The sequence below is a fragment of the Monodelphis domestica genome, chromosome 3 (genome assembly GCF_027887165.1).
Source record: "Monodelphis domestica isolate mMonDom1 chromosome 3, mMonDom1.pri, whole genome shotgun sequence".
NCBI classification, from domain to species: domain Eukaryota; kingdom Metazoa; phylum Chordata; class Mammalia; order Didelphimorphia; family Didelphidae; genus Monodelphis; species Monodelphis domestica.
Window position 1 is genome coordinate 406158059 of NC_077229.1, and position 26310 is coordinate 406184368.

A 26310-nucleotide genomic window follows, 5' to 3' on the forward strand; every position below is an offset into this window, starting at 1 on the left:
ATTTTAATGGGAAATCCCAATGGTGTTTTGAGTTTGACAATCAGAATACTGTCATCTGCAAATAGGAACATTGGGAAGTCCCTACTCTGAAGTGAGAATGTCTCCACTATTTGAATCTTCATCATGACATTCTTAATTGTGTGGAAAACACCTTTTACAAGCATATATCTTCTTGGTTTTAGATCTCCCTTGATGTTAGTGATCCAAAGAATCATAAAAAACATGTAAAATAAAGTTGATGAAGGAAGTGACAAACTGATCTATTACACTATCTAAAAGGTCATCTACCCACTCTCCTTTACAAGATCAGTGTCAAAGAGCAAGGAATTATCAGAGTAGAGATGGTCGATGAGTGACAAAGATTTTCCTTTCACACAGCTACTTTGGAAACTCCCTTTTCCTAGAATCTTTGCCTTCGAGGTCTTCTTTCCTAGTTATAGGTGCACAGAATGAATGAAGCAAGAGATAGAATTCAACTATAATCATCATATCCATCGTGCAATGATTCCCCGTAGTATATCTGTTACTGTTTAGTGTAACAAGGGAATCACTTTAAAAGATTGATATATATTAATTTAAGGTCGCCAAGGAATCAGCTATGTAATTCCTAAATGAAAAACTCAAGTCAGCGGTCAGCCTTATTTGGAGTTTAATTACAATAGGAGTAAGAAAGGAATTAGAGATAGAGAGAGAGAAAAAGGGAGAGAAGGGAATAGGGCTTAAATACCCCTTCTGTTTAGGCTGGGCCAAAAGGCCCAAGCCCTTAGATAGCTGGGGCAAAGAAAAGAGATCAGTCCCTATTACTCACGTGTCCAAAATGGAGAAACAGTCTCAGAGGCCCCCACCTTCAGCTTCCTCCAGAGCAAGCCTTCTCAGAGCCCAGGAACCACCCCGACCAAAACCTCAACAACCTCCCTGGAGTCTTCAGACCCCCGATCTTTAAGGAAACCATCCAAGTTCCTCCCCTCAGTTCTCCCATCTACCAATCCCTGTTCATCAATTTCCCTGTGCCAATGGAGGCTATAGCTTAACCCAGGACCGCCCAGAGGTTTCTGGCTTTTGCACATGTCTGTTGAAGGTCATATTTTCAAATGATTAAATCTTTGCTCCTTTGCTACAGCCCTTTCTAAATCCTGTTAACCTGAGTAGGATAGAGATTGGAATAATTAAATTTTGATCTAGGCTGCAGCCCTTACTCAATCCTATTAGGACTGAATAGGGTGGAGATTTATTCCAAGTATCTCCATTGTATCAATTCTAAAATCAATCAAGACTCAAAGAAATTCCTGTTCTATGCTTAAGCATAGGTCAAAGTCCTTTCCATTGTTCAGCAAAGGGTTTCTGTCCTAAAGTAATCTTAAGAAGGGAAGAGAAGGAACCTCCCATGCCAATGGGGTTCCCATTCCAATAGACTATCAGTAAGAAATTTTCCAAGTATGAAATATCCCAATGGTGAAATTTCCAACATTTATAAGTCTAAGGAAATTTGAGGTTTCCATTAGTCATGTGAGTTTTAAGTGACTCAACCTATCACTTTTTATTGATTCTTTGTCACATTATTAACAATTGCCTTTCTCGTCTTTTTCCTGTTCAATCCCAAGATTGAGGCTACCCAGTACAAACTTCAATTTCTCAGAACTACTCATTTTAGCTACTGATCTCTACTGGTTTATTGTAGTCTCATAGCGTAACATGGCCTTCTTCCTATTCAAAGATAATCTCTATACTTATATTCCTTTTACCCCTTATCTCTTTTTCATCTTACAACATCCATCACCCCCTCTCTATCTTTTATGCACCTTCAATTTACATTTCTCCCCTGGGTACATTTCCTCTTTCAACCTATGAATATGTGTAGATATCAACCCTTGGCAATTTGTTCCCTACCATGTCACTAAAAATCTCCTTTTTAACAGATCTAATGGATAAACTCTGATAAACTCAACAAGGTTTAAACTATATATATGTCATCTTACCCTTCTGTTAATGGTGCCACCACTTCCTCAATCACATTGGAGCAGTTTAATGACCTTTACCCCAGAATCTAAATTGAATTTTAAATCCTATAAATATTTCTTCAGAAGTATTTCTTCCAAGTGTTCCCTCTTTTCATGATCCTTCCTATCACTCTTGTTCAGGCCTTTACTTCTTCCTTCATAAATAATCATAAAAACCTCCTAATTCATTTTCTTGTTTTTATCTTATTCTAGTTCCAATCTATTCAAATTATTCCTGGTGGTATCTTCCTATTGCTCTATTCTGATCATATCATTTGTCTACTCAAAAAATTGAATGGCTCCCTATTTTCAGAAAAATAAACTATCCACTCTTATTATTTCCATTAAAATCCTTCCATGATGTGGCTCCAAACTACTTAGTCAGCTGCCCTTCATGAACTTTGTCCTATAAATATTTGTGCCTGGAAGAGTGTCATTTTCAGAAGTTACTTTTTCAATGTTTGCTAATAGAATGAATGAGTTGTTTTGCTGCAGAGAAAATGATTTTTAAAAATCATAGAAGGTTAAGTTATGAGATCCAGGTTAAAAATATAGATCTCAGGACCTTGGGAAAAGTTTTAAGGGAAAAAGTGCTGGAAAATGAGTTCTAATTAGAGAGTCAGGTTTTCTAAGTCAAGATGAGAAACTGTGAAGAGTAGTGTCAGGGGAAACCCCACAGTCCAAAATCAAAGGCTCAAATAGAGTTGGATATAAAGTCAGTCATCAAATAGGCCAAAATGCCAGAAGGTTTCAAATATCTAATTGTACAAGGAATGTTCCCCTTCTTTTTTGACTCTTGGTCCATGATAAGGCCTTTGTATCTAATCCATTCGCTTTCTGGTCACTGTTTCTTTGGCTTTTAGCTTCCTTTGAGAAAGAAGCCACAAAACAAAATTCACAGATTTATTATTTATGAATTATTTATCATCATCATTATTATTAGCTCTCATAATTCTAGCCATGTTGTTCATATGCTTCCACTTTCTGCTTGAGTCATATAAAACTCAGCTGACAAAACAGTAGCAGGCATACCACGGGGAATTAGTACATGCTGGATATGGTGATTATAGTGGGGCTATTCCTTTTATTCTAGTAACCCTGAGCGTGTGACTTGGCTTGGAGCTTTTAGATGCAAAGCCTTTATAAGAAATAAGCCTCCAAAGGAGCTGCATGAAAGAAGGAGTCATCGCCACTCGGAAACCATCTCCACTAATAATTTTTGCTACCTTGGCATGATTACTCGTACAAATAGAGGGGCAGCCGGGTGACTCAGTGGATGGAGAGCCAGGCCTAGAGATGGGAGGTTCTGGGATCAAATCTGGCCTCAGACACTTCCTAGCTATGTGACCCTGGCCAAGTCACTTAACTCCCATTGCCTAACCCTTACCATTCTTCTGCCTTAGAATCAATACTGTATTTGATTGATTCTAAGTATTGATTCTAAGGCAGAAGGTAAGGGTTTAAAAAACAAAATAGGTAGCTAGACCTTGTGATATCACAGGGTAAGGAAAGATCTATCTTCCCCCATTATATTAGTAATTCATTCTCATAAGTTAAACACTGACTGGTCTAAACTTATTTTTTAAATTGAAAAATCACCTGAGAATGAGTTTATTCCATAACAATTTACAATAAATGATTTGCTAATCTCTCTTACCTAGAACTCAAGGGTGAGCATGGACTCCCTTGGAGGCAGAGAGCACCCCAAAGCAAAAGGAGAGGTGAAGGAATATTGATGTCCAGCCTCCACCCCCATTTCTTCATTTGGCTGAAGACTAAGCTGTACCTGCATGCAGCCTGTGGGTGGGCTACCTTTATTGACCTATGAACTTTGACTGTATTCTATTTAAATCTGTGCTTATTCATCAATTTAGAGAGAACTATTCTTGTCCAATAGCAATCAGGAGGACTTGGCATTTGAAGCCACTTTATCTTTGTTTCTACCCAATATGGGCCTCCAGTCAGTCACCCTTGTGGGACAACAATCATTTGCAAAAGGGTCTTAGTGGCAGCTAAGAGGTATTTAAAAAAATTCATACTGTGAATGGAACTTGAATGCACGTAGAATATGCCCAGAACCTAGGCAAAGAAGGTAGGAATTTTCTTCTCTTCCTTTTCCTCCAGTTCGTCACCCACCCTCCCCCATAATTCTCATTTTAATTTAATCTTCAGCAGTTTATCAATACTGAATAAGAGTATCTGTTAGTCTGTAACCCTTGCTGACAGCCCGGGCCTCCCCTTCCCAGCCTTACCTGGAAGTGGTCCTAAGATTTTGCACTAGAAAGTGTTTCCCTTTGTTCTGTACTTTTATCCCTCTTGGGGGGGGGTATGTCTAAGCTTCCTGAAATTGGGCTTCACCCTGTTTTGCCTGGTTGTTCTGGTTACGGGCTTTAGAGTGGCCTCAGTCTCCTTTTCCATGCCAGGGACTGGATAGGGCCTGTAGGCTCAGGAGCATCAGAGGATGGAATGTTGGCCTTAGAATCAAGCAAGATCTGAATTTGAATCCTTTTTTTTAAAATTTTATTTAATTAATTTAGACTCTTTTTCCATGGCTACAAGATTCATGTTCCCTCCCTCAGCCCCCTCCAGTAGCCGGCGTGCCATTCCCCTGGGTTTTACATGTGTCCCTCATCAATTCCCATTTCTGAATTCGCCTCGTGACTCCAATACTGACTATGGCACCCTGGCCAAGTGAGCCTCGGTTTCTCCCTCTGTGAAATAGCCCCTTCCTCCCTGGGTTGTTTGGAGGGTCAGGCACTTAGCCAACCTTAAAACCCCCTATGAAAGGGCCAGCTACCATTCTGCCACGCATTGCTGCCAAGTGAGATTCCGAGTCCGGGATGTTGGAGGCTAATAAATAAGGGTGGGATTGGAGTGTCAGGGGTTAATGTGGGAAAAGCTGCTGGCACACACACACACACACACACACACACACACACACACACGCACACACACGCACACACGCACACACGAAATCCGTGTAGAGTGGGAAATTAGTCAGCAGAGGCCTGACAAAGTGCTTCCTACACATGCTGTTCTGTCAGGCTGCATAGCTTCTTCGGCTTCAGAGGTAATTACATGGATTTTCTGTCTTGTACTTGCAAAAACACAGCCCAGCACTCCGTTGCTGCCTGCTCGTAGCTGACGCCTTAAGGGCTCCAGCAGGCAGCAGGCTGCTGGAGAATGTTTACACGTTTTCTTTTAAGAATTTAAACCCCAAGAAGCTGCCACCTGGGGGGAGGGAAAGAAGGGATGAGGGTCTTGGGAGGTTGAGGGTGGTGAGAGGAGAGCAGAGGGGAGTCTGGGGGAACATCAGGCAAAGCTTTCTTTAGAGAGAAGAGGCCAGAAAGGAGTGGTGGGATGCCGGCCTTCCCAATCCACCAACTTGGCCCAGCCCTGGCCAGCCACAGGCTCCCACTATTGTAATGAGTTTGGGCTTTTCCCCTCCTTCTTCGTTAATCGGGGAGATTAATTGGATGAGAGTCTCCATCTTGCTCTCAAACAGTCAATCAATAGGTGAACACTTATTGTGTGACTGTTATGTGCCAGGTGCTGCAGGAGATACAAAGCGGTAAAAGAGCAGGTGGGTTTAGAAATGAAGAGAAAGTTTTCCTGAATTAAAATCTAAAAATATGAGGGAATATTTTAAAAGTACCAACAAATGACTAAAAGATGTTGAACTTCCTACCATTAGACTGATGCACTCAGTCAAGCCAGAGTTCATAAGAAATCAAATCCCAAGGCATTAAATTTAATTCATCACACATTTATTAAACATTAAGCATATATGCAAGGCCTTGTTATAGGTACTGAAAGAAGAAACTGAAAAATAGTTTCTACGTTGAATGTTCTAACAGTTCTACTCAGATAATTTGAAGACTAACAATAAGGAACTTCTTCCCATGGGTGGTGGCATGTGGAATGATCCCTGAAGAAGCTCAGAATTGTAAGTAGGTTGGGGTGAGAAGGAAATGCTTTCTAGGTTTAGGGGATAGCCTGGGGAAAATCTTGGAGGCAGAAGATGAAATGCTAGGTTGGGAGAACAGCAGAAAGGCTGATTTGATAGAGACATAGAGATCATAAAAGAGAATAATATTTGATAAATCTGGAAAAAAGGTAGGCTTGAGGGAAGGCTTTGAATGCCAAACTGAGGAGTTTTTATTTCGTACTAGAGACAATAAAGAACCACTCTGGATTGTTGAGTATGGGCTCAAGATTGGTGCTTTAGGAAGATTATCTAGATGGGCCTTAAAAGGAGTCCAGAGTGCTATCCTAAAGCTGGGGAAGTCAGCTAAGGGGCCAGGGAGGACCTGATGTTCATAAGAACAAAGCGTTTATCTTTATGTGGTAGTAATGTGTCAGCAGACCTGATCTGCCATGTTGGCATTGACATAGATTCAGATTGGACACACAGAGTGTTCCTGAAGTTCATAGAAAGGAGAGTGATTTTAGAAGAGAAATAAAAGCTTCTCATGATACACTTAGCCTTACCCTCTCTTTTATTGAATTCTCCTTACCTAGACTTTTCTCAATGTTAGAGTACTCTAAAGGCCAATCTTCCATAAAATTGTGAAAGTATGAGTTCACTAGTCTCACATTGCCATCTTCTATCTTTCTCTTCCACATTCTTCTTCCATTTTTCTCCTCTTCTTTCTTTATTCATCTCTGTTCATTTTTTAAAATATCCAGTGCCTCTGTGCGGTGGTCATGAGCTAGAAAATATATTACCTAATCCCCACACTTTATTCCCAATTAATATCAAAAAGTGAGATAGAGAGTTGACCTCAGAGTCAGAAACATTTTGTTTCAAATCCATCTCTGACAAATATTAGCTATTTGATTCTTAGAGAGTCACTTAAACTCTTAGTGCCTGCCAGATCTTCAGTCTTTAATTTGCAGGATACTTGATCTATATTGGAAGGGGTTTTCCTCTTGTAGAATTTTCCATGCTAATGAAATCTTATTCTGAAGCAAGTTAAGAAAATTGGTGGGAATTTGAGTAGATGTTTGGATGTACAACAGGTTTCAAATGATACCATATTCACAACTGATTTTGGTTATACAAATCTGACTCAGCAGATAGGAGGGTATACAAATATATTGGAGAAGATGGGCTTATTGGACTTAAATCAGTAGATCAATTAAGCTTTTCCTCTACATACCAGCATTGTTCTAGTTCATAGAGATAGCAGAGACAGAAAAATAATTCCTCTTCTTAAGTGAGAAGACTTGGAGATCAGTCTAAACTCTTCCACATATTTAATTATGTCATGAGAGGCATAGTTAATAACCTCTGAACTAGTTTCCTCATCTCAAAAATGGGAATCCTAAAGCTTAAGCTCTTTCTATCACAGTGTGACTGTGAAGAAAACACTTTGAAGACTGTAAAGTGGTATAGAAATGAGAGCTGCTATTATTATAGATGAGGGATATTCCAAGAACTTGTGGTGAAGGGAAAATAAGAACCCTATCTCCATCTAGATTGTAGGAGCTCATTTGTTCAGGAGTTATAGCTACAAGAGAACTTTTTAAAATTTCCCACTAGTGGATTTCTTGCTTGATGCAATGATTGGAAAGTCTTTCAAACATTGCTTGGCTGGGTGGCTCCTTTAATTTGACAAAAGGTGGTTTGCTGCTGTCCACAGAGAGAAGTAACAAGTTGTTCATCTTGCTGTAGTGAAAATAAGATTAAGGAATACAAAGGCAAATGGTAGTCTTACTGGACAGCTCCTTCAATTGGTCAATGACTGAAACAAGCTAAGAGCTTGGGAAACACACTCTTAGTATTCTGAGACTTGCATGATTCCCAGGAAAAGAGCCTGCTGTAAGCCCTGTTGGAATTGTCTATAAGTTGTAAAGTAGAAATGAGGGCAAACCCCTTATTTTAAGTTGAAGAAATTAAAGTCCCCAACCAGAAAATAATTTTTCAAATTACAGTCAGAATCTGAACCTTGCTCTTTTCTGCCAATCCATTGTTTCTCCATTAAACTTTAATGTCTTTAGTTGGATAGGCAGGAACAAAGGGAGGAACTTGGACCATTGTGAATTAAAATAATAAAGAACAAAAGAATCCCTTACTACATAGGTATAGGTAACAGTTTGGAACTTTGCTTCCCTATTCATATAAATGAGAATATTAACTAAGAGTTTTAGGACCCAGTTCCTAGTAGGGAAACAAGTAGGGGAAACAAACAAAAACAACCTTTGAATAGAAATTTAAAATTAATTAATTACAATATTTTTTTTAGGCTTCAGGGAGGAAGAGATTATAAAGTGGCAAAGATCTCAGAACTCAGAGATGTATATTTGAGGCAGATCTGGCTCCAGGCTAATTACCTGTAAAGAGACAGAGATGGGTGTGAAAGTGAATAGGATTAAAGCATACTGTTACGTAGCTTCCTCGTTTAATTAATCTAGCTATATATGTTCTAAATTATTTGATACTGTTGAATATTTTTATATAGAGTTAGTAACTAACCACTAGATCCTAGTAGCTTTTGGCATAATTCCAGTTACACTGCCCTAGGAATGTCTTTCATGTTCCTTTTGGGTTATCTATCTAATAGAAGAGATTAAGACTTAATGGAGAAAACAATGACTTTGGAGCAGGAAGAGCAAGGTTCAAATTCTGTCTCTGCTACTTGCGAAATAGCCATGTTAAAATACTTGCCTTCTGAAAAGATTAAAGTAAGAATCAATCTGTGTGATGAGATGAAAAATCAAGGATAGCATTACGTATAAATGAAAATGGTGGTAATCTATGTGGCATAATTTGAAGGGTTTATGGGAGAAACACTTGCCTATAAATTCATCCAGCTCTGCCTGATGTAATGTCTGAAATACTACTTTTACATTCATTCCTTTGCTCTAAAGGCTTTTGGGGCCTCCCAGAGTTTCTCATTAAAAAATAAATACCCCTGGGAGGGATAACAGAATAAGCCTTTATCAGTTAATAGCTTAGTGGGGATTAGAGCTGGCAACAATTAGGGGGTAACAATTAGTGTATATGTACTGGGAAGTTCTAGTCCTAGCACTGAAACCAACAAAATGACTTTAGACAAGTCATGTAACCTTTCTAGGGTTCAGCATTCTTATCTGTAAAATAAAAGTTTCTAGCTCAAGTATGTTAGAATATTATGCTTATTTAAAAACAACTGAGGGGCTATTTGATTCCAGGCAAGTCATTCTAGCTCTATTGGCTAGTTCAGACCACTTTATGACTTGGAACCAATACTTACCATTGATTCTAAGATGAAAGGTAAGGGTTTTTGTTTGTTTGTTTGTTTGTTTGAAGACAACTAAGGCACTGAGGAGTCAAGATAGCAGAGTGAAAGACATTATTTTTACTGAGCTCACTCAACTCCCTCAGTCCACAACAATCTAAAAAATGCACCAAGCCAAATGCAGGAAAGCCAATAAAAGGTTAGAGTAAATCATTTTGAAGCACAGGGGAGCTTAGAAAGACAGAAAGAGAGGACTGTGGACAATACAGTGGGGAATGGCCAAGAATGTGTCATAGCAGAAGAGCAGGAAATGGTGCCATATTACACTTCTGTCACCTGTTACCTAATTAAGGATCACAGTTCCAGGATATAGGAGAATGGTGACAGTTGTGAGGAAGCTGGGACTGTATATGGGTAAAGAACCAAGCAAAAATCAGTATGACAGTGAAAAGACTACTCCATGGACCATGCTACATTAGAAGTGCCAAAATTTTATAGGCTCCCAGACTAAACTGAGAAGAGTAGAAAGATATGAAAGACAGAAGTTAATGCCAGAATTCTACTCCATCCAGAGAGGCGAGAAGAGCTCAACACTAACATACAATCCAACATCAAGAAATAGGCTTAAAAAAAAGATAAAAAGAAAAAAATAACTTTATATTATATAAAGTTACTATGGAGATAGAGAAGCTGAAGACACAAATTCAGAACAAGACATTTACTTGAAAACACCTTCAAGTAGAGTCTCAGAGGAAAAAAATAATGTAGATTAGATATAAGTCCAACACTCAAAAGAAATAAAATAAAAAGATAAAAATAGAAAATAAATTTAAAAGCATATAAATAAAAAATAGGAAAAATTAAGAAAAGATAAGAGAGCTTTGCAAAACCCTCCCAGAACTATGAAAGAGAATTAACAGTTCGGTAAAAGAGGTCTAAAATAATACAAAAATAAAATAACTCCTTAAAAATATAATTAGCCAAATGGTGAGAGATACAAAAATAATAACAAGAATAATATCTTAAATTTGGAATTAGCAAGATGGTAAGAGTGGCAGATAAGTTTGTTGAAGAAAATAACTTCTTAAAAATTAGAATTGATGAAACTGGATCTAAATAATTGGGGAAAACATTAATTGTTCATGGGTAGGATGAGCTAATATAATAAAAATGGCAATCCTACCAAAATTAATTTACTTATTCAGTGCCATACCAATCAAACTACCAATAAAATGTTTAAAGAATTAGAAAAAAATATAACAAAGTTCATCTGGTAGAACAAAAGATCAAGAATATAAAGGGAAATAATGAAAAAAATGTGAAGGATGGGGGCCTAGCAGTACCATATCTTAAACTGTACTATAAAGCAGTGATTATCAAAACAATATGGTACTGACCAAGAGACAGAAGGGTGGATCAATGGAATAAACTAGGGAAAATGACCTCAGCAAGCTAATTATCTATAAACCCCCAAATCCCAGCTTTTTCAATAAGAATTCACTATTTGACAAAAACTGATGAGAAAATTGGAAAACAGTAAATTCAAAATGAGTAAATGACTTAAATATTAAGAATGAAATCATAAATAAATTAGATGAAAATAGAATAGTACACCTGTCAGATCTAGGGGAAAGGAAGGAGTTTAAAACACAGCAAGAGATAGAGAACATTACAAAACATACAATGTATGATTTTGATTACATCAAATTAAAAGTTTATAAACAAAACCAATGCAACCAAAATAAGAAGGAAAGCAACAAACTGGGAGGAACATTTATGACAAAACTTTCTGACAAAGATTTATTTTACCAAATATATAAAGAAGTAAGTCAAATTAAAAAAAAAAATCAAGCCATTCCCAATAGGCAAATGGTCAATGGTTATGAATAGACAGTATTCAGATGAAGAAATCAAAACTATCAACAATCACATGAAAAAGTGTTCTAAATCCCTATTGATTAGAGAAATGCAAATTAAAACAACTCTGAGGTACCACCTCGCACCTAGCAGAGTAGCCAATATGCCAGAAACAGAAAGTAATAAATGTTGGAGGGGATGTGGCAAAATTGGGATAGTAATACAACTGCTAGTAGAGTTGTTAATTCATCCAGACATTCTGGAAGCCAATTTGGAATTTTGCCCAAAGGACTTTAAAATACTGTCTGCCTTTTGATCCAGCCATACCACTGCTGGGTTTGTACCACAGAGAGATCATAAGGAAAAATTGCATGAACAAAACTATTCATAGCTGCGCTCTTTGTGGTGGCAAAAAAAAAAAAACTGGAAAATGTGGGGGTGTCCATTAATTGGGGAATGGCTGAACAAATTGTGGTGTATGTTGGTGATGGAATACTATTGTGCTAAAAGGAATAATAAAGTGGAGGAATTCCATGGAGACTCGAACAAACTACAGGAAGTGAAGCAGAGCGAAAGGAGAAGAACCAGGAGAATATTGTACACAGAGACTGACACACTGTGGTACAATCGAAAGTAATAGACTTCTCTACTAGCAGCAGTGCAATGATCCAGGACAATTCTGAGGGACTTATGAGAAAGAACACCATCCACAACCAGAGAAAGAACTGTGGGAGTAGAAACACAGAAGAATAATATGTGATTGATCACATGGTTCTATGGGGATATGAATGGGGTTTAGGTGTTAAAAGATCACTCTATCAAAAATATGAATACTATAGAAATAGGTTTTGAACATTGATACATGTATAACTGAGTGGAATTGCTTGTCACCTCTGCGATGGGGGAGGGAAGAGGGATGGAACAAATCATGAATCATGTAACTATGGAAAAATATTCTAAATAAATAAATAAAAATTAGAATTGATCAAGTGGAAGCTAATGACTCCAGGATGTATCAAGAAAAACTAAAACTATACATCATATTTAAATAATTTATATAGGAATACAGCCCAAATATCTTATATGAATAGAAAATAAAATAGAAAGTATTCACCAGTCAGTTTCTGAAAGAGATCCCAAAATGAAAACTATCAGGAATGTTATATGCAAATTCTAGAATTTTCAGTTCCAGGAGAAAATGTCATAAGCCAACAAAAAAGAACCACACACACACCAATACACATATAAATATTTTAGTTTTTTGTGACTTCATTAGCTTTGATATTATAAAATTCCTTTTAGAATTTTAAAACATAAAGAGAAATGGACCTGAAAGAGTATAGGTCCCAGCTACAATAGGTATATCTCATATAGGCAAAATTCATCATTTCAATAGATTTTTATTACTAAAGCAACTTTGAAGTAGGAATTTCCTTATTTTTAAAATGAGGAGACTAGAACACAGGGAATTTATGTAACTTACTCAAGGATACATAGAATATAGGGGTTTGAGGTTTTATATGAACTGAGGTCTTCCTGACTCCAGGTCCAGAGCTGTAGCCCCTCTACTAGGAGAGAATTTGTCTAAGCATTCATCAGTAGGTACCACTGCCAAGCATTACCATCAATGATTCATAGATCAGATAAAATCTAATTTATTATAATCAGAGCATGGATTTACTATGTACAAAAAAAAAATCAATGAGCCCTGAGCAATAGTTTCAGCTACCTGATAGGGATTTTAATTACATAGGTAGGATGGACATAGGGAAATTTCATAGAGTAGAAATGGAAGGAAATAATTTCTAGAATATATGGCATTAGGGATATTTATGTATCAGATAAAACTGAAACTAGTTGGATAACTGGAATTTTTTAACTAACTTTTTTAACACTAGAGCTCCAGTTTCACAACTCAGCTTGATTCTATAGGCTCCAACTAGTTATGTGGCCCATCTGAATGGCATTAAGAAAATTGTCAGAAATTATTTAATCATATTATGCTTCAGTTCCTCCTCACCCTTGTTGTGGATAATTTTGAAACTGTATGTGTTTGATAGTAAGAAGGGCCCACTGGCCAATCTTTGTATGAAGTTGTTATAGGCTGAGAAAAACAGTGAGGCCTGTATTGCAGTGTAAGGCCTTCTCAAGGGAAAGGGACTGACACAACTGTGGAGGCTGTAGATAAAAACAAAATCTCTATTTATCAAGGTTTATAAAGATTTAAAAGGCTGAAGGAAAGCTAAGAATGGAATACCTAAGTCTAAGGAGTTTTCTATCTTATTTCCTCTCTTCCTTATATGACTTCTCACAATGTTTCTTCAGCCTAAATTAGGCCTACACTAACTCCTTAAAACTATTCCAAAACCCAATATCTAACTCTCTTACCTTATTTCTAATAATTATTATTCTTATATATTATAAAGTTACTGCCTCCTTGTTGTTGTTCAATTAATTCTCCAACTTCCAGTCAGTCAGGGTTTTTTGGGCCTAGTGGTTCCTGAACCCAGCCTGCTCTCCTCTGTAACTAAAGAGGAACAAAAAACAGATTTTCTTCTTCTAACTATTGATATTCCTTTCACAGCTCTTCCCAAAACTTCCAACTTTCTCTTCTTTCCAAAACTGTCACTCAAGTTCAAGGAATTTCAAAAGCCAAAAGCCATTCCTGGCACTAACTTTCCAAACCCCATTATCTATTTTACCCCTAAAGCCCTGCAAAAACCACTTAAAACACTTTTTAAGTGAATCTATTCTAAAGTTGAACATCATTTTATAATATGAATAGCAAGGTTAGGAGAAAAAGGTACTAGATTAGGAATTAGGAAACTAAGTTCTAGTCCCTTCCACTAACTAGTTTTTGTCGTTGTTCAGTTATTTCAGTTGTGTTCAATTCTTCATGACCCAATTTGGTTGGAGCTTTCTTGGTGAAGATGCTAAAGTGGTTTGTCATTTCCTCCTCAAGTGTTTTTTTTTTACATTTTTATATTCGCCCTTTAATATTTTGGGGTCTTGATTCACAAATGGGAATAATGTTTCCCTTGTTGATCTCAAAGGAATATTGTTTGAAACAAATAATAAAAATAATTTGAAAGTACTTTGAAAAGTTTAAAAGTATCATATGAATCTGAAAATCAAGCACTTGGTTAAAAAATCATTTAATAAGTGCTGATATGTCCCAGGAAACTAGCTTAGATCTATGAATGAAAAGCCTAAAGTGAAACACTTCCTGGCCTCATGGAGTTTAAATTCCAACCTCTTCATATATAAAGATATAATAAACACAGAAAATGCAATATACCTTTCGATGGAGGATTTTGATAGCTCTTAGATCAGGAGGGGAAAATATCTCATGGAGGAGTCTTTTAAGTTGAATATTGAAGGAAATTAGGAAATCTGAGTGATGGAGTTTGAGGGGGAAGAAGATACAAGACACATGGTACATTCTGTGCAAATGCATAGATAAGGGACGAGGCTCTTGTGCAACAACAAGCAGGCCAATGTGACTATAAAATGAATGGTTTGGATTGTACTTTTTATATATCTAATTAGAATTACAGAGTCACAGGATTTAGAGTTGGAAAGGACTTGGAAATCAAAGAATCCAGCCTTTTCATTTGGCAGATAAAGAAAGTGGCCTAAATTTGGTGGGACATCTTGTGATCCCTTTCATGCTTTATTTGTTTATTCATTTTATAGATTTCTCTTTCTGTCATTATATAGGAAGAGGAGGTTGCCCTAACCTCTCATTTCTCCATTTCCTTAAGTAGACAATTCATAGAAAACTCTATAGCTCCTACTATCAAGGTTTCAGTTGGACAGTGAGATTTTTGGGAAACATTATGATGATATTAATTGACACACTCAAAGACATTAACTCTCCCTCCTCTCTCTTCCCCTTCAAATAAAATGTTACTGTTTCCTTTCAGTTCTGAAACTGCAAAGAATTGGTGAGCCAAATTAGTTGGGCAAAATGATTTATTTGCAAACTTTAAATAAGATATCTTAAATAAAAGGGGGGTATGTTTTTAAAAAATATTTTCTTAAAGTTTTTTTCTGGGTATTTTTTATTTCATAGGGGGAGCTTATTGGTAGTAACTGCAATAGTCATGCTTTAAGACAAAGAAAATTTGTTATAACATAGTTTAAAAGATTTATTTTCTCTGAAAAAAGCTGAATTCACTTTCTATTCTAGTTCCCTGTCCCATTACTTCCATTTGTTACTGAAAAATGGAAAAAGATATCTTATATCTAAAGAAACATTGATTCCAATGCATTTTCAATTCAAATAGTCTTCACTCAACAATAAAATTCATATAAGGAATCAGAGTGGCATTTTTTCTTTTCCTCCTTTTCATTTATATATCCACAATCAGACCTACCATAACACTATCTAAACAACTGTACGCATTAACAAACAAACATAGATCAATAGCTATAATTTGACACACATGCACCGTTTTCTATGAAAACATCAATAGTCTAAAAGCTGAGTGGGCATAGCTGGGAAAAAATATGCTCTGCAGACACAATGTTGGCAGAAGATTAAATAACCAGATGTCAGAGAGGAAAAAAAAATTCAATGAAACTGAATGCATATTGGAAATGTACAGGTATTCTGTTGAGCTAAACTGTTCAGGATTAATAATAAGAAAATTATCTTCTACTTGCAGTCATTCAATTACTTTGTGTGCAAATATTTTGGATTGGATGTCTCCTATTCAAATATATTACTATCTGCCTAAGGAGAATTGTTGGAAGTCAAGGAAAATCCAGGATATGAGTTGCACAATGAAGTCAAATCTGAAAACAATATCTTAAGTTGCTATATAGCCTTTCATAAGTGAAACCACAGATGACTCATGTCATTCAAAGCTATAGCCCTGCGATGGAGCAATGAAAAGAGAATATATAACTTAGTAATGGGTCCAGGCAGCTGAGAGCAGCAAAGTTTATGTAGAGCGTTTGATTGAAAATAGATGAAATTCAAGAGTGTGTCAACTCACCCAGTACCTCCACACACCAAAAAGCAAATAAGCCATTAGCTGTTTTACTAGAGTGTAATTCAGATGCCAAGAGGGCAGTGCAGCAGGGACTAGGATGGCACACCATTTGTTATTATTATTTTCTAATACTATAATATTGATTAGTGCCTTTCATAGAACTCGGTGGAACAGAGCTGATTTTCTCTTTACCAAAGAGGAACATACAATGTGTATTTCCATGTATCACCTGTGGCAACTTTTTTTCAAAGAATAATTTTTGATTACCCGGAGAACTCAAATAGTTAAATAGTAACCACCATAGAATGAAATGTCTATCTACTCTGAGGACTTTCTTTACTGTACACAATTTTGGATATATGATATAGCTGGAAGCCTAGAAGACACCATGTATATAATAAGAGGTATACACAGGCAATATGGTAAATATCTTGGGAACTGTTTTTCTACCTTAATAGGAATAACTCTTCCCCTCCTGGTGCCCAATTTAATGTCTCTGAGTCTCAATTCCTTCATCTGTAAAATGAAACAACAGGATAAAACGAACTCTAAGACCCTTTTGAGCTTCTGATTTTTTATGCCAATCTTTTCTTTAATTGGCATAGAGAAGGATAAGTAGCATTTAAAGAGAGTTGAATTAAGTTTTAATCTGGTCTATGCAAGATGTTCTGGGCCCACTTTCATTTTGTTCTCTGGAAAGTTTTGACTGTCAGGTACTGAGTATATTTATGGACTTGCCAGCAAACTGAAGACCATATATCCCAAACCCATTTGTATTCCTCTACTCTGCCAGAAAGAGAAGTCCCAAACATTTATTTATTCATTAAACTAGTCAACAATTAGAACCTATGATGAACCCTTCTGAAGAGATACCAATAAAAATAAACATCTGTCCTCCCCAAAGTTAATGGCATAGGAGTTGGTGGTTTGGGTGGTGGTGGTGGTACTCTGAATGCTACATGAATTGTTGCATTCTAGGAACTAAGTCAAAGGGGAACAGTGTTAAGCTAAATGTCCTACTACCAACACATCTCTTTCCAAAAACAAACTAAACCTAAAAAAACCCTTTGTATTCCATAATAGGGTTTATATTAAACTTTCCATTTTCTTACTCATTCTCAACAATTTCCAACTAAATGTTCATCTTCGCTGGGAGAATTGGAGAACAGTATGAAAGAAATTAGGTTGATATCAGCATCTTATACTTTATACCAAGATAAATTCACAATGGGTAAATGACTTAAATATAAAGAAGGACATTATAATTAAATTAGGTGAACATAGAATAGTATCCCTGTCACATCTATGGGAAAGGAAAGAAGTAAAGACCAAGCAAGAGATAGAGAATATTACAAAATGTGAAATGAATAATTTTGATTACATTAAATTAAAAAGTCTTTGTGCAAACAAAACTAACGCAACCAAAATTAGAAGGGAAGAAACAAATTGGGGAAAATATTTATAACAAAAACCTCTGACAAAGGTCTAATTTCTCAAATTCATAAGGAGCTAAACAATTGGGCAAAAAAAATCAAGTCATTCCTCAGTTGATACATGGGCAAGGGGCATGAAAAGGCAGTTTTCAGATAAAGAAATCAAAACTACCAATAAGCATATGAAAAAGTTTTCTAAATATTTTATAATTAGAGAAATGCAAATAAAAACTACTCTGAGGTACCACTTCTCCCCTAGCAGATTGGCCAGTATGGAAGTAAAGGAAAGTAATTAATGTTGGAGGGGTTGTGGCAAAATTGGAACACTAATGCATTGCTGGTAGAGTTGTGAATTGATCCTTTCTGGAAGGCATCTTGGGACTATGCCCAAAGAACTTTAAAAGAATGTCTGCCCTTTGATCCAACCATACCACTGCTGTGTTTGTATCCCAAGGAGTTAATAGGGAAAATACATGCACAAATCTATTTACAGCTGTGCTCTTTGTGGTGGCAAAAAAACAAAACAAAACTGGAAAATAAGGTGGTGTCCATCAATTGGGGAATGCCTGAATAAATTGTGGTATCTGTTGGTGATGAAATAGTATTGTGCTAAAAGGATTAAGGAACTGGAGGAATTCCATGTGAACTGGAAAGACCTTCAGGAATTGATGCAGAGTGAGAGGAGCAGAACCACGAGAATATTGTACACAGAGCCTGATGCACTGTGGCATAAATGAATGTAATGGACTCTCTACCAGCAGCAATGCAATGACCCAGGATACTTCTGAAGGACTTATGAGAAAGAAAACTATCCATATCCAGGGAAAGAACTGTGGGAGTAGAACCCAGAAGAAAAACATATGATTGATCACATGGGTTTGATGGGTATATGACTGGGGATGTTGACTTTAAATGATCACACTATTGCAAAAATGAATACTATAAAACCCAGTGGAATTGATCATTGGCTACGGGATGGTGGAGTGAGAAGGCTAGAGAAAAGCATGAATCATGTAACCATGGAAAAATATTCTAATTTAATTTATTAAATAAATAAATTTAAAAGAAATAAATGTTCATCTTGCCAGGTATTCACCCCCTGTTCTAATTCTGTAGGGGATTCCTTTCATCTGTATGTCTTGAGGAAGTCATTTTAATTTTCTGTCCCTTGGTTTCCTCATCTGTAAAAAGAGGACTTCTTTTAGATCTTGTCTAAGTTTCATTCTAGCTTTAATGTTCTGTCATGCAAAAGAACTACCAACTAAGCTTAAACTGATAATTAAGAATGTATTAACATTTCCAGGTCCTTTTATTTTTGAATAAGAACATTCTGTGGTCTGTAAAAACTTTACACCTCAAAGGAATAAGAATAGAAGGAACAATGTTAAGAAAATTTATTTGGATAGGGCTAGATGGGATTTAAAGTACAAAGCGACTTTAGTAATCATTATTTAGTGGAATTTCATATTACAAATGGGAAAACTGAGGTTAGGTGGAATAATGGAGAGAGTGCTTGACTTGCCATCAAGAATAGCTGAGATAGAACATTGATTGAAGCGCTTATTGGGTGACTCTTGGCAAATCTTTTAATCTGAATCAGATTCAGTTTCCTCATCTGTAAAATGAAGATAATACTATCAACTATTCAGTGGTTTTTTGTGATCAGATAGGAATCACTATAAAGTCCATTGCAAATCTTTGAGAACAGTGATATTTTTTTTCTTTTTATTGGTAAAGTAAACTTGTTCAACATTATATAACCCAAGATTCAAGAATTAAGATTTCATCCTAGGTATTCTCCTCCAAATCTAATGCTCATTTCACCATAGCATCTGCCTCAGGTGCTTATAGCTGGACTAGCTACCTTATGAGGTCCCTTCCATCCAGGACAATGAATCTTTGTCTCAGTTGGAAAAGTAAATTTGCCTTCCTAGAAGTGAAATACGTAACAGAACCTAGAAATAGGAACTACAGAGTCCTCTGAATCCAGCTAATGGTAACCATATGTAAAATACAACTTAGCCTAAATCAGGAAAGAAAGAATGATGATTGTAATTGAAATGATTAATAGCTAAAATAATTTTCTAAATGCTTCCCATTGAGTCCTTTAGTTTTGTGACTTGTTACTTTGTAGCCACAACTGGTTATCTAATATTCAGTTCAGTGTAAATTATTATATAGAATTATAAGATTCACGGTATGAAAAGACTAAGTCATCTAGTTTAATATCTTCATTTCATAGCTGGGAAAACTGAGACCCAAAATACAAAATACAATTATACTAAAATGTATAATTATTTGCCCACTTTCTGTCTTCCTGCACCCCCATTGTGTGTGTGTGTTTCTTTCTCTATTTGCTCTGTCTGTCTGTCTGTCTCACACATACACACTTATGTACATATACTAGTAGAGCATGGATTCTAAAACTAGTCTTACTCAATTATTTCTGTAGTAGGATTAAATGAATAAAAGATCTAATTCAGTTCTCAATTAAAATAGCTGAGGATACTGAATCATCTATTTGCCAATCCTGTGAATCATTAGCATTTAACGTTGGTAATTATATATGGTTTATTTACTCTATATAGACCAAACCTTGTAGATCATACTAGATGAAAATTGTTAAGAATGGGCAAAATAATGGATGGATTAGTTTAAACCCTATTCTGGGACAGATATATTTCTTGGTTTGTTATATCTTTATTTCTCTTATATCCCTCTCAGGTTGTCCTTGTAACCTGCAAGGTTTGTTTATTTGTTTGTTTGCTTTTAATATGGTTCACCCCTTATTAAACTGTAAACTCTTTGAGGTTAGGGAATATGCAGTTTTCCTTCTCTTCTTGATTCCCAATTAACTATTACAGTCCCTTGGAAATAATAGACACTTCTAATTGTTAAAGCAGTTTCATCTTAGAATTGGGATGGCAGCTCTTTACTAATCAAACAAATCAAATGAAACTAAAATAATCAGAGATATCATTCATCTGGATTGAATATCCACATTAACCAGATATTTCCTATATCTTCTCTCCACTTAACCTTTATGGAGAATATTCTTGCATATCTAGTAATCCTGATCTTCTGCTAAAGCAGAAAGTAAGCAACTCATTTTATACTATCATTCAGTGTGCTGGGGGAGGGGGGGACAAGCTATAGTATGATTTTAGAGATGCTAAAGAAAGGTCCTAATGAAAACAAAAAACACCTCTACTTCCTGATGGCTAAATTCCCATTAGCCCAGGACAAAGAATTTCTTCATAAACCAAACATAATCAGAGATGAGGTTTAAAATACGATTCCTAGAGAGAACTGATTATTTCATTTACAACAAGGAAAAGGGGCTTGGTAGACTCAACAAAATAGAGGCTAGAGAAAATTGAGAACCTGAAATAGAGAACAAATGGGATGAAGATGGAGAAAAGAGGGGCAGGGGCTAACTGACAACAAACTTTCTTTCAATATTTTTTTTAAAACAAGCCTGTAGGGCAGAGCCTGAGGACAAAGTCTGGTTAGTTAAATTCAGAGTCCAGGAACTAGAACAAAAAACAGAGTCTAGAAGACTTCAACCAAGTTCAGTTGTAATCCAAAGGCATGCCCAGGGGTTAAAGTCAGGAGTTACAGTGCTATCACCACTAATGTCAAAGACCTAAGGAAGAAGACAAAACAGAAGTTGATGCTGGAGAAAAGTTTGACAAAAATGATTACAGCATTAGCACAACTAGAGCAAGCCAATGATCTAAACAAAGATCTTCCCCTACCTCTTGAACTCCACAAAAAATGGTGCTAATAAATGAATATACTATTTTGTAATGTCAATTGAGGACTCATTTTGGGATAGTTCATAGTGTTTATGATTTATGAGATCAGAAGGCAAAAAGAGGGAAAATTCTAATTAGAAGACAGCTTATACTTATTTCACCCCAAATTGCCAAGTTCTGGTTGTGAATCTAAGCCACTGGACTTTTCCTTGCCCTTTTAGATACTCTACTCCTAAGGAGACATTGTCTAAGTAATGTAGAAGCCATAGCTTGTGATAAATAGTGGAAAGTAGTCTTTAGTGAATGCATATTTTACCAAGTGTCTATCAAATGCAGAGTACTCTCCTAGGGGCTTAAGGAGACTCAAAGATCTACAAACCTCAAGCCATGTTTTCAAGGTCATTACAATCTCCTTGGAGAGACAATATTTTTAAAAGTTAAATACTAAACTGACCGTCAAATAAAATTCCAAGACAACAATACAGGAGATTTTGAAAAAGGAACATTTAAAGATTTATTTAGTATAGGCTGTTTTATGAAATATTAGTAATATAAAGAAAAAAACAAAAAGAGACCTTAGCCTCAAGGGGTTTATATTTTCATGTAACAAGGCAATATTTACTAAATGAACCCTGTGCTATAGAGTATAGAGGTTTAGAGGTTAGGGGCATAATTAGGGATGAAATAAACAAAGAGGAAGTCTTCTTGGAGTAAATGTGCCATATTTGGAAAGTCCAATAATAAATTAATTTACACTGTGTCTGACACATAGTTATGGTTATATACATGCTGACTCTATTTCATTTGGAGTACTATAGTAGATGAACATTGCGAACCAAAGTGAGCAGAAGGAAGAAATAGTGTCCCAAGGACAGTAAGGAAATAAACAATAATATAAAGAGCATGGCTACAGAGTAAAAGGATGGTTCAAATTTTAACTCTAATACTTAGTTCCATAGGAAGGTCACTTAATCTCTCTGAGACTCAGTTTCCTAATCTATAAAATGTGGGCTTTAGAGTGGATGACCTCTGAAATTCCTTCCAGTCTACATTTATAGTCTCGTGATATTGTTCACGTCTGCATGCTCTATGTGTGCAAGGATAGTCCTACACAAATGGGAAAGATTTGGGAATGTATATGGTAAGACATAGTTAACATAATTCTGTTTTTACTTCTGCATTAACTCAATGACATATAGTATGCATTCCCAAATCCTCTTGAAATTTTTATTTTTATCTCTGGGTAGTTATGGGTTTGCAGTAGATGATTCCTCTTCATGAGTTCAAACTAGGAAGATTCCTCTTCATGAATTCAAATCCAGTTTCAAGGTTTGCGTTTGTGTGACCCTGGACAAATCTTTTAGTCTTGTTTGCCTTAGTTCCTCATATATAAAATGAACTGAAGAAGGAAATGGCAAATCACTTCAGTATCTCTGCAAAAAAGTTTCAAATGGGGTCATGAATATTTGGCCATGAATGAAATAACTGAACAAAATCTTTATTTCTGATGCTTCCCTATACATGATATCCACACATGTCCACATAGAAAACACCCACATTTGTAACTAGTATGTTAGGGAATACTTATGGGATTATTGGAGAAATGTATCTTACCCTTCTTCAATTTCTATCTCTAGAGAAGAAAGATCAAATTGGGTCCATCAATGCTAAGTAACCTTTTCACAATTAGAGATCTCTGGGTAAGAGTAACTACTTTTTATTTCCTTTTAGCTAGATTCAGTCATATCCCACTCTTTGTGATCCTATTTGTGGTTTTCTTGATGAAGATACTGGAGTGGTTTACCAATTCCTTCCCCAATTTATAGTATAATGAGAAAATCACTGTATGCATGGTAAAGTGACTTGCCTAGTTACATTGTTAGTAAATGTCCAAAATCAGATTTGAAAACAGAAAGATAATTTTTTCCTGACCTCACATCTGTCATTCTATCCATTGCACCATCTAGGTGCACTTTTTATCAAGATACTGACCAGAAGTAGAAATACTTGCCCCAGGCAGAGGCAGTTTCCTAATCTTGACATTCCAATATTCTAATCCTTTCAGGACACAATTTTTTTTTTAATGTTGAAAACGTGTCAATTTTGAAAGCCTGAAGTCTCTCTGGTCATAAGCTATAAGGAAGACAGTTAGACAATGCAAAGGATAGAATACTGAACTCCATTTCAGAATAATTGGATTTTGAATCCTATGTCAAACACTTGGTATTCAAGTGGCCCTGGGTAAATCATTTTATCTTTTTCAGTTTCAGTTCCTTCATCTGCATAACTAGAGTAATAATGACTCCTACCTTAGAGGGTTTTTCATCAAATGTGAAAATCTTTTAAAATTAACATCCTTTAAACATTTTCTTCTAATATTAAAATTGTCTTGTTAATGTTATTCTGTATTGCAAGTGTGAAGAACTTTCAAGAATGAATAAACAAGTTTCCCATTGGAAATCTGTGATACTAGGAACCTGTTTTTAATTAATTTCATCAAATTTACATAATAGATTGGAAAAGAGATCCATGAAGCATTTGCCAAAGTGATACATAAATGGTATTATTGTTATTATTAGTTGTAGTGCTGATGGATTTGAATCCCTAGCCATTAGAGACTGGGTGAATTATACTTATAATTGAGATATGGGAAGCCCAGTGTTGGTAGTGGAAGAGGCAGATCTGTAATTTATCCTCAGAACTGGATTAGATAATGGTACCCAGGTGGATAGATGGCTACACTATTACAGGGGCTCATCACTTAAATTCTGGGACTATAGATCTATGTTAGAAAGTGGAAAAGTGTTAAATATTGCTCTGAAACACAATAGTCTGAGTCTAAATGATTTGCCCCTCACAATCTAAGGAAATCATTATAACTATTGTTTTATTAATTCTCCCATATTCTTTTATTCAATAAACATACCTGTACAGGGTTTTGTGAAAGATTTTGAGAAAGGACAATAATGAACTAAGCAAGGTTTAATTTATATAAGGTTTAACTGATTCAAGCCTGATGATGACAATGATGATGATAATTATATTCATATATCACTTTAAGGTTTGAAAAGTGCTTCACTAAAATTAGTTTTCTCTTTTAATCTTCATTATAATCTTGGGAAATAGATACAATTATGATCCTTATTTTACCAATGTGGAAACTAAGGCTCAATGGTGTTAAATGGACTTATCCAGGATCACAGAGCTATTAACTATCTTAGGAAGGATACTGAATCAGATCTTATTGACTCCAAGCCTACTACTCTATTCATCAAGCTACTTAACTGTCTATATTTCCACTGCCCTCACCTAGCCCATGGGGCGTTGTCAAAAAGGACCCTTTATGTCATACAGTGTAATCTTTAGTCAAACCAAGGGAGAAAATAACCAAAATCAAAATACAAACATCTGTTGAAAGTCAAATCTATTATTCCTTTTTTCCCTATTTTTTTTCTCGGTCACTCTTTTGGGTCTTGATGCCTTTTGCCTTGCTTGTAAAGTTATATATATATATAATATATATATATGTGTGTGTGTGTGTATGTGCATAGGGTGTGTATATATATATATATATATATATATATATATTTCATTTATCTAGTAAGATCCTTGTCTGTTATTTACTGGCAAGAGTGTGTATGTTTAAGAGGCAAAGGGGAAACATCTGCAAATAGAATGACACCAATTCCATAAGGTCAAATAATGACATAGTAATCTTCAAATATAGTTTCTGCAAATCAGTCAGTACCTAATTAAGTACTTCTCACAATTGTTATTCATTTGAATAGCATTTATATATTCACATATTATAATTTCATTATTTTTTATTTCTGTAGCAAAAAAAGTTAATTGTAGAGAATTCAAAAACTGGTCCATACTCAGATTTAAAAGATAGGTTAATTGTTATTTACTTTTATTCTTGGTACTTTTAATTCTTTAATGGATTTTTCCATCCTTAAATAACATTTCCTTTGTCTAGAAATATCTTTTCTCCCTCCTACCCAATATTATATAGATAGATATAGTTCTATATCTATTGAAATCATCACCTTTCTTTAAGTCCAACTTCAATGTCACACCCTTTTATTATCCCTAAATAGTGACACTCTTTGCTTCTTGCCTTATCTTGGAACTACTGACATTCAAATCTTATATCTTTACTTATTTGTGCTTTATATCACTTTGAATTCCCCAGAGTAATTTCCATATGAGTAAATACATTAACTTGTTAAAATTATATGAAAATGTGAATTCTTGTTTGTCTTCCTTTTTAAAGAGGATAGGTTATATAATTCTTGGTCATGAATTGGATTTGAGAGAGATAGAGTTACACAAAGTGTTGAAAGCTGTGAAAGTCCAGTGGCAAGACAAAAGTCAAGATGACTGATGATATCTTGGGATATAGTGGATGATTTTGGCACCTTCTATATCTGACCAAGTTCTAAGCATGCCAAAATGCCTGCTTCAGCTGACTTCATGGCCTTTGGGACAGATTGTTCTCATCTACCCATTCTATTAGGAAAGGTTTCATATGTTTGGGGTAGACACCTCCTTAACTCATTATTGGGTTTCTGACTTTTGGTTGTGTATTAGGGAATTACTCTGAGAGGGAGATGACAAATTAAAGATCAGATCTGCCCACTTCCCCCCTTCCTTCCCTCCTTCCTCTTTTCCCTTCCTACTCTTCCTCCTCCCTTCCTCCTCCCTCCCTCCTCCCTTCCCCAGTCAAATTAGTTCTACAATTGGTATCACTGGAAATCTGCTTTGAGTAAGTATCTTGATATAACAGACAGATAACTCTCTCTTTAATAACTTTAAACAAAAGGGGCTTATTTAGGAGAAGGAGAAAGTAGGGGAGTTGAGGGGAGAGAGTTTTTGAGGTTTCCCTAATCCTAAAATAATTTCTAAGTTGGAGGATGGTGGAATAGAGTCTAGGTTTTGAGAAATTGGCCAAGAGGTTTGAAGATTCAGTCACTTGAATATTGTAGGGATAAACCAGAAAGAAGGACTTTTTCTGTCCTTCCTCCTTTCTGTCCTAAGGG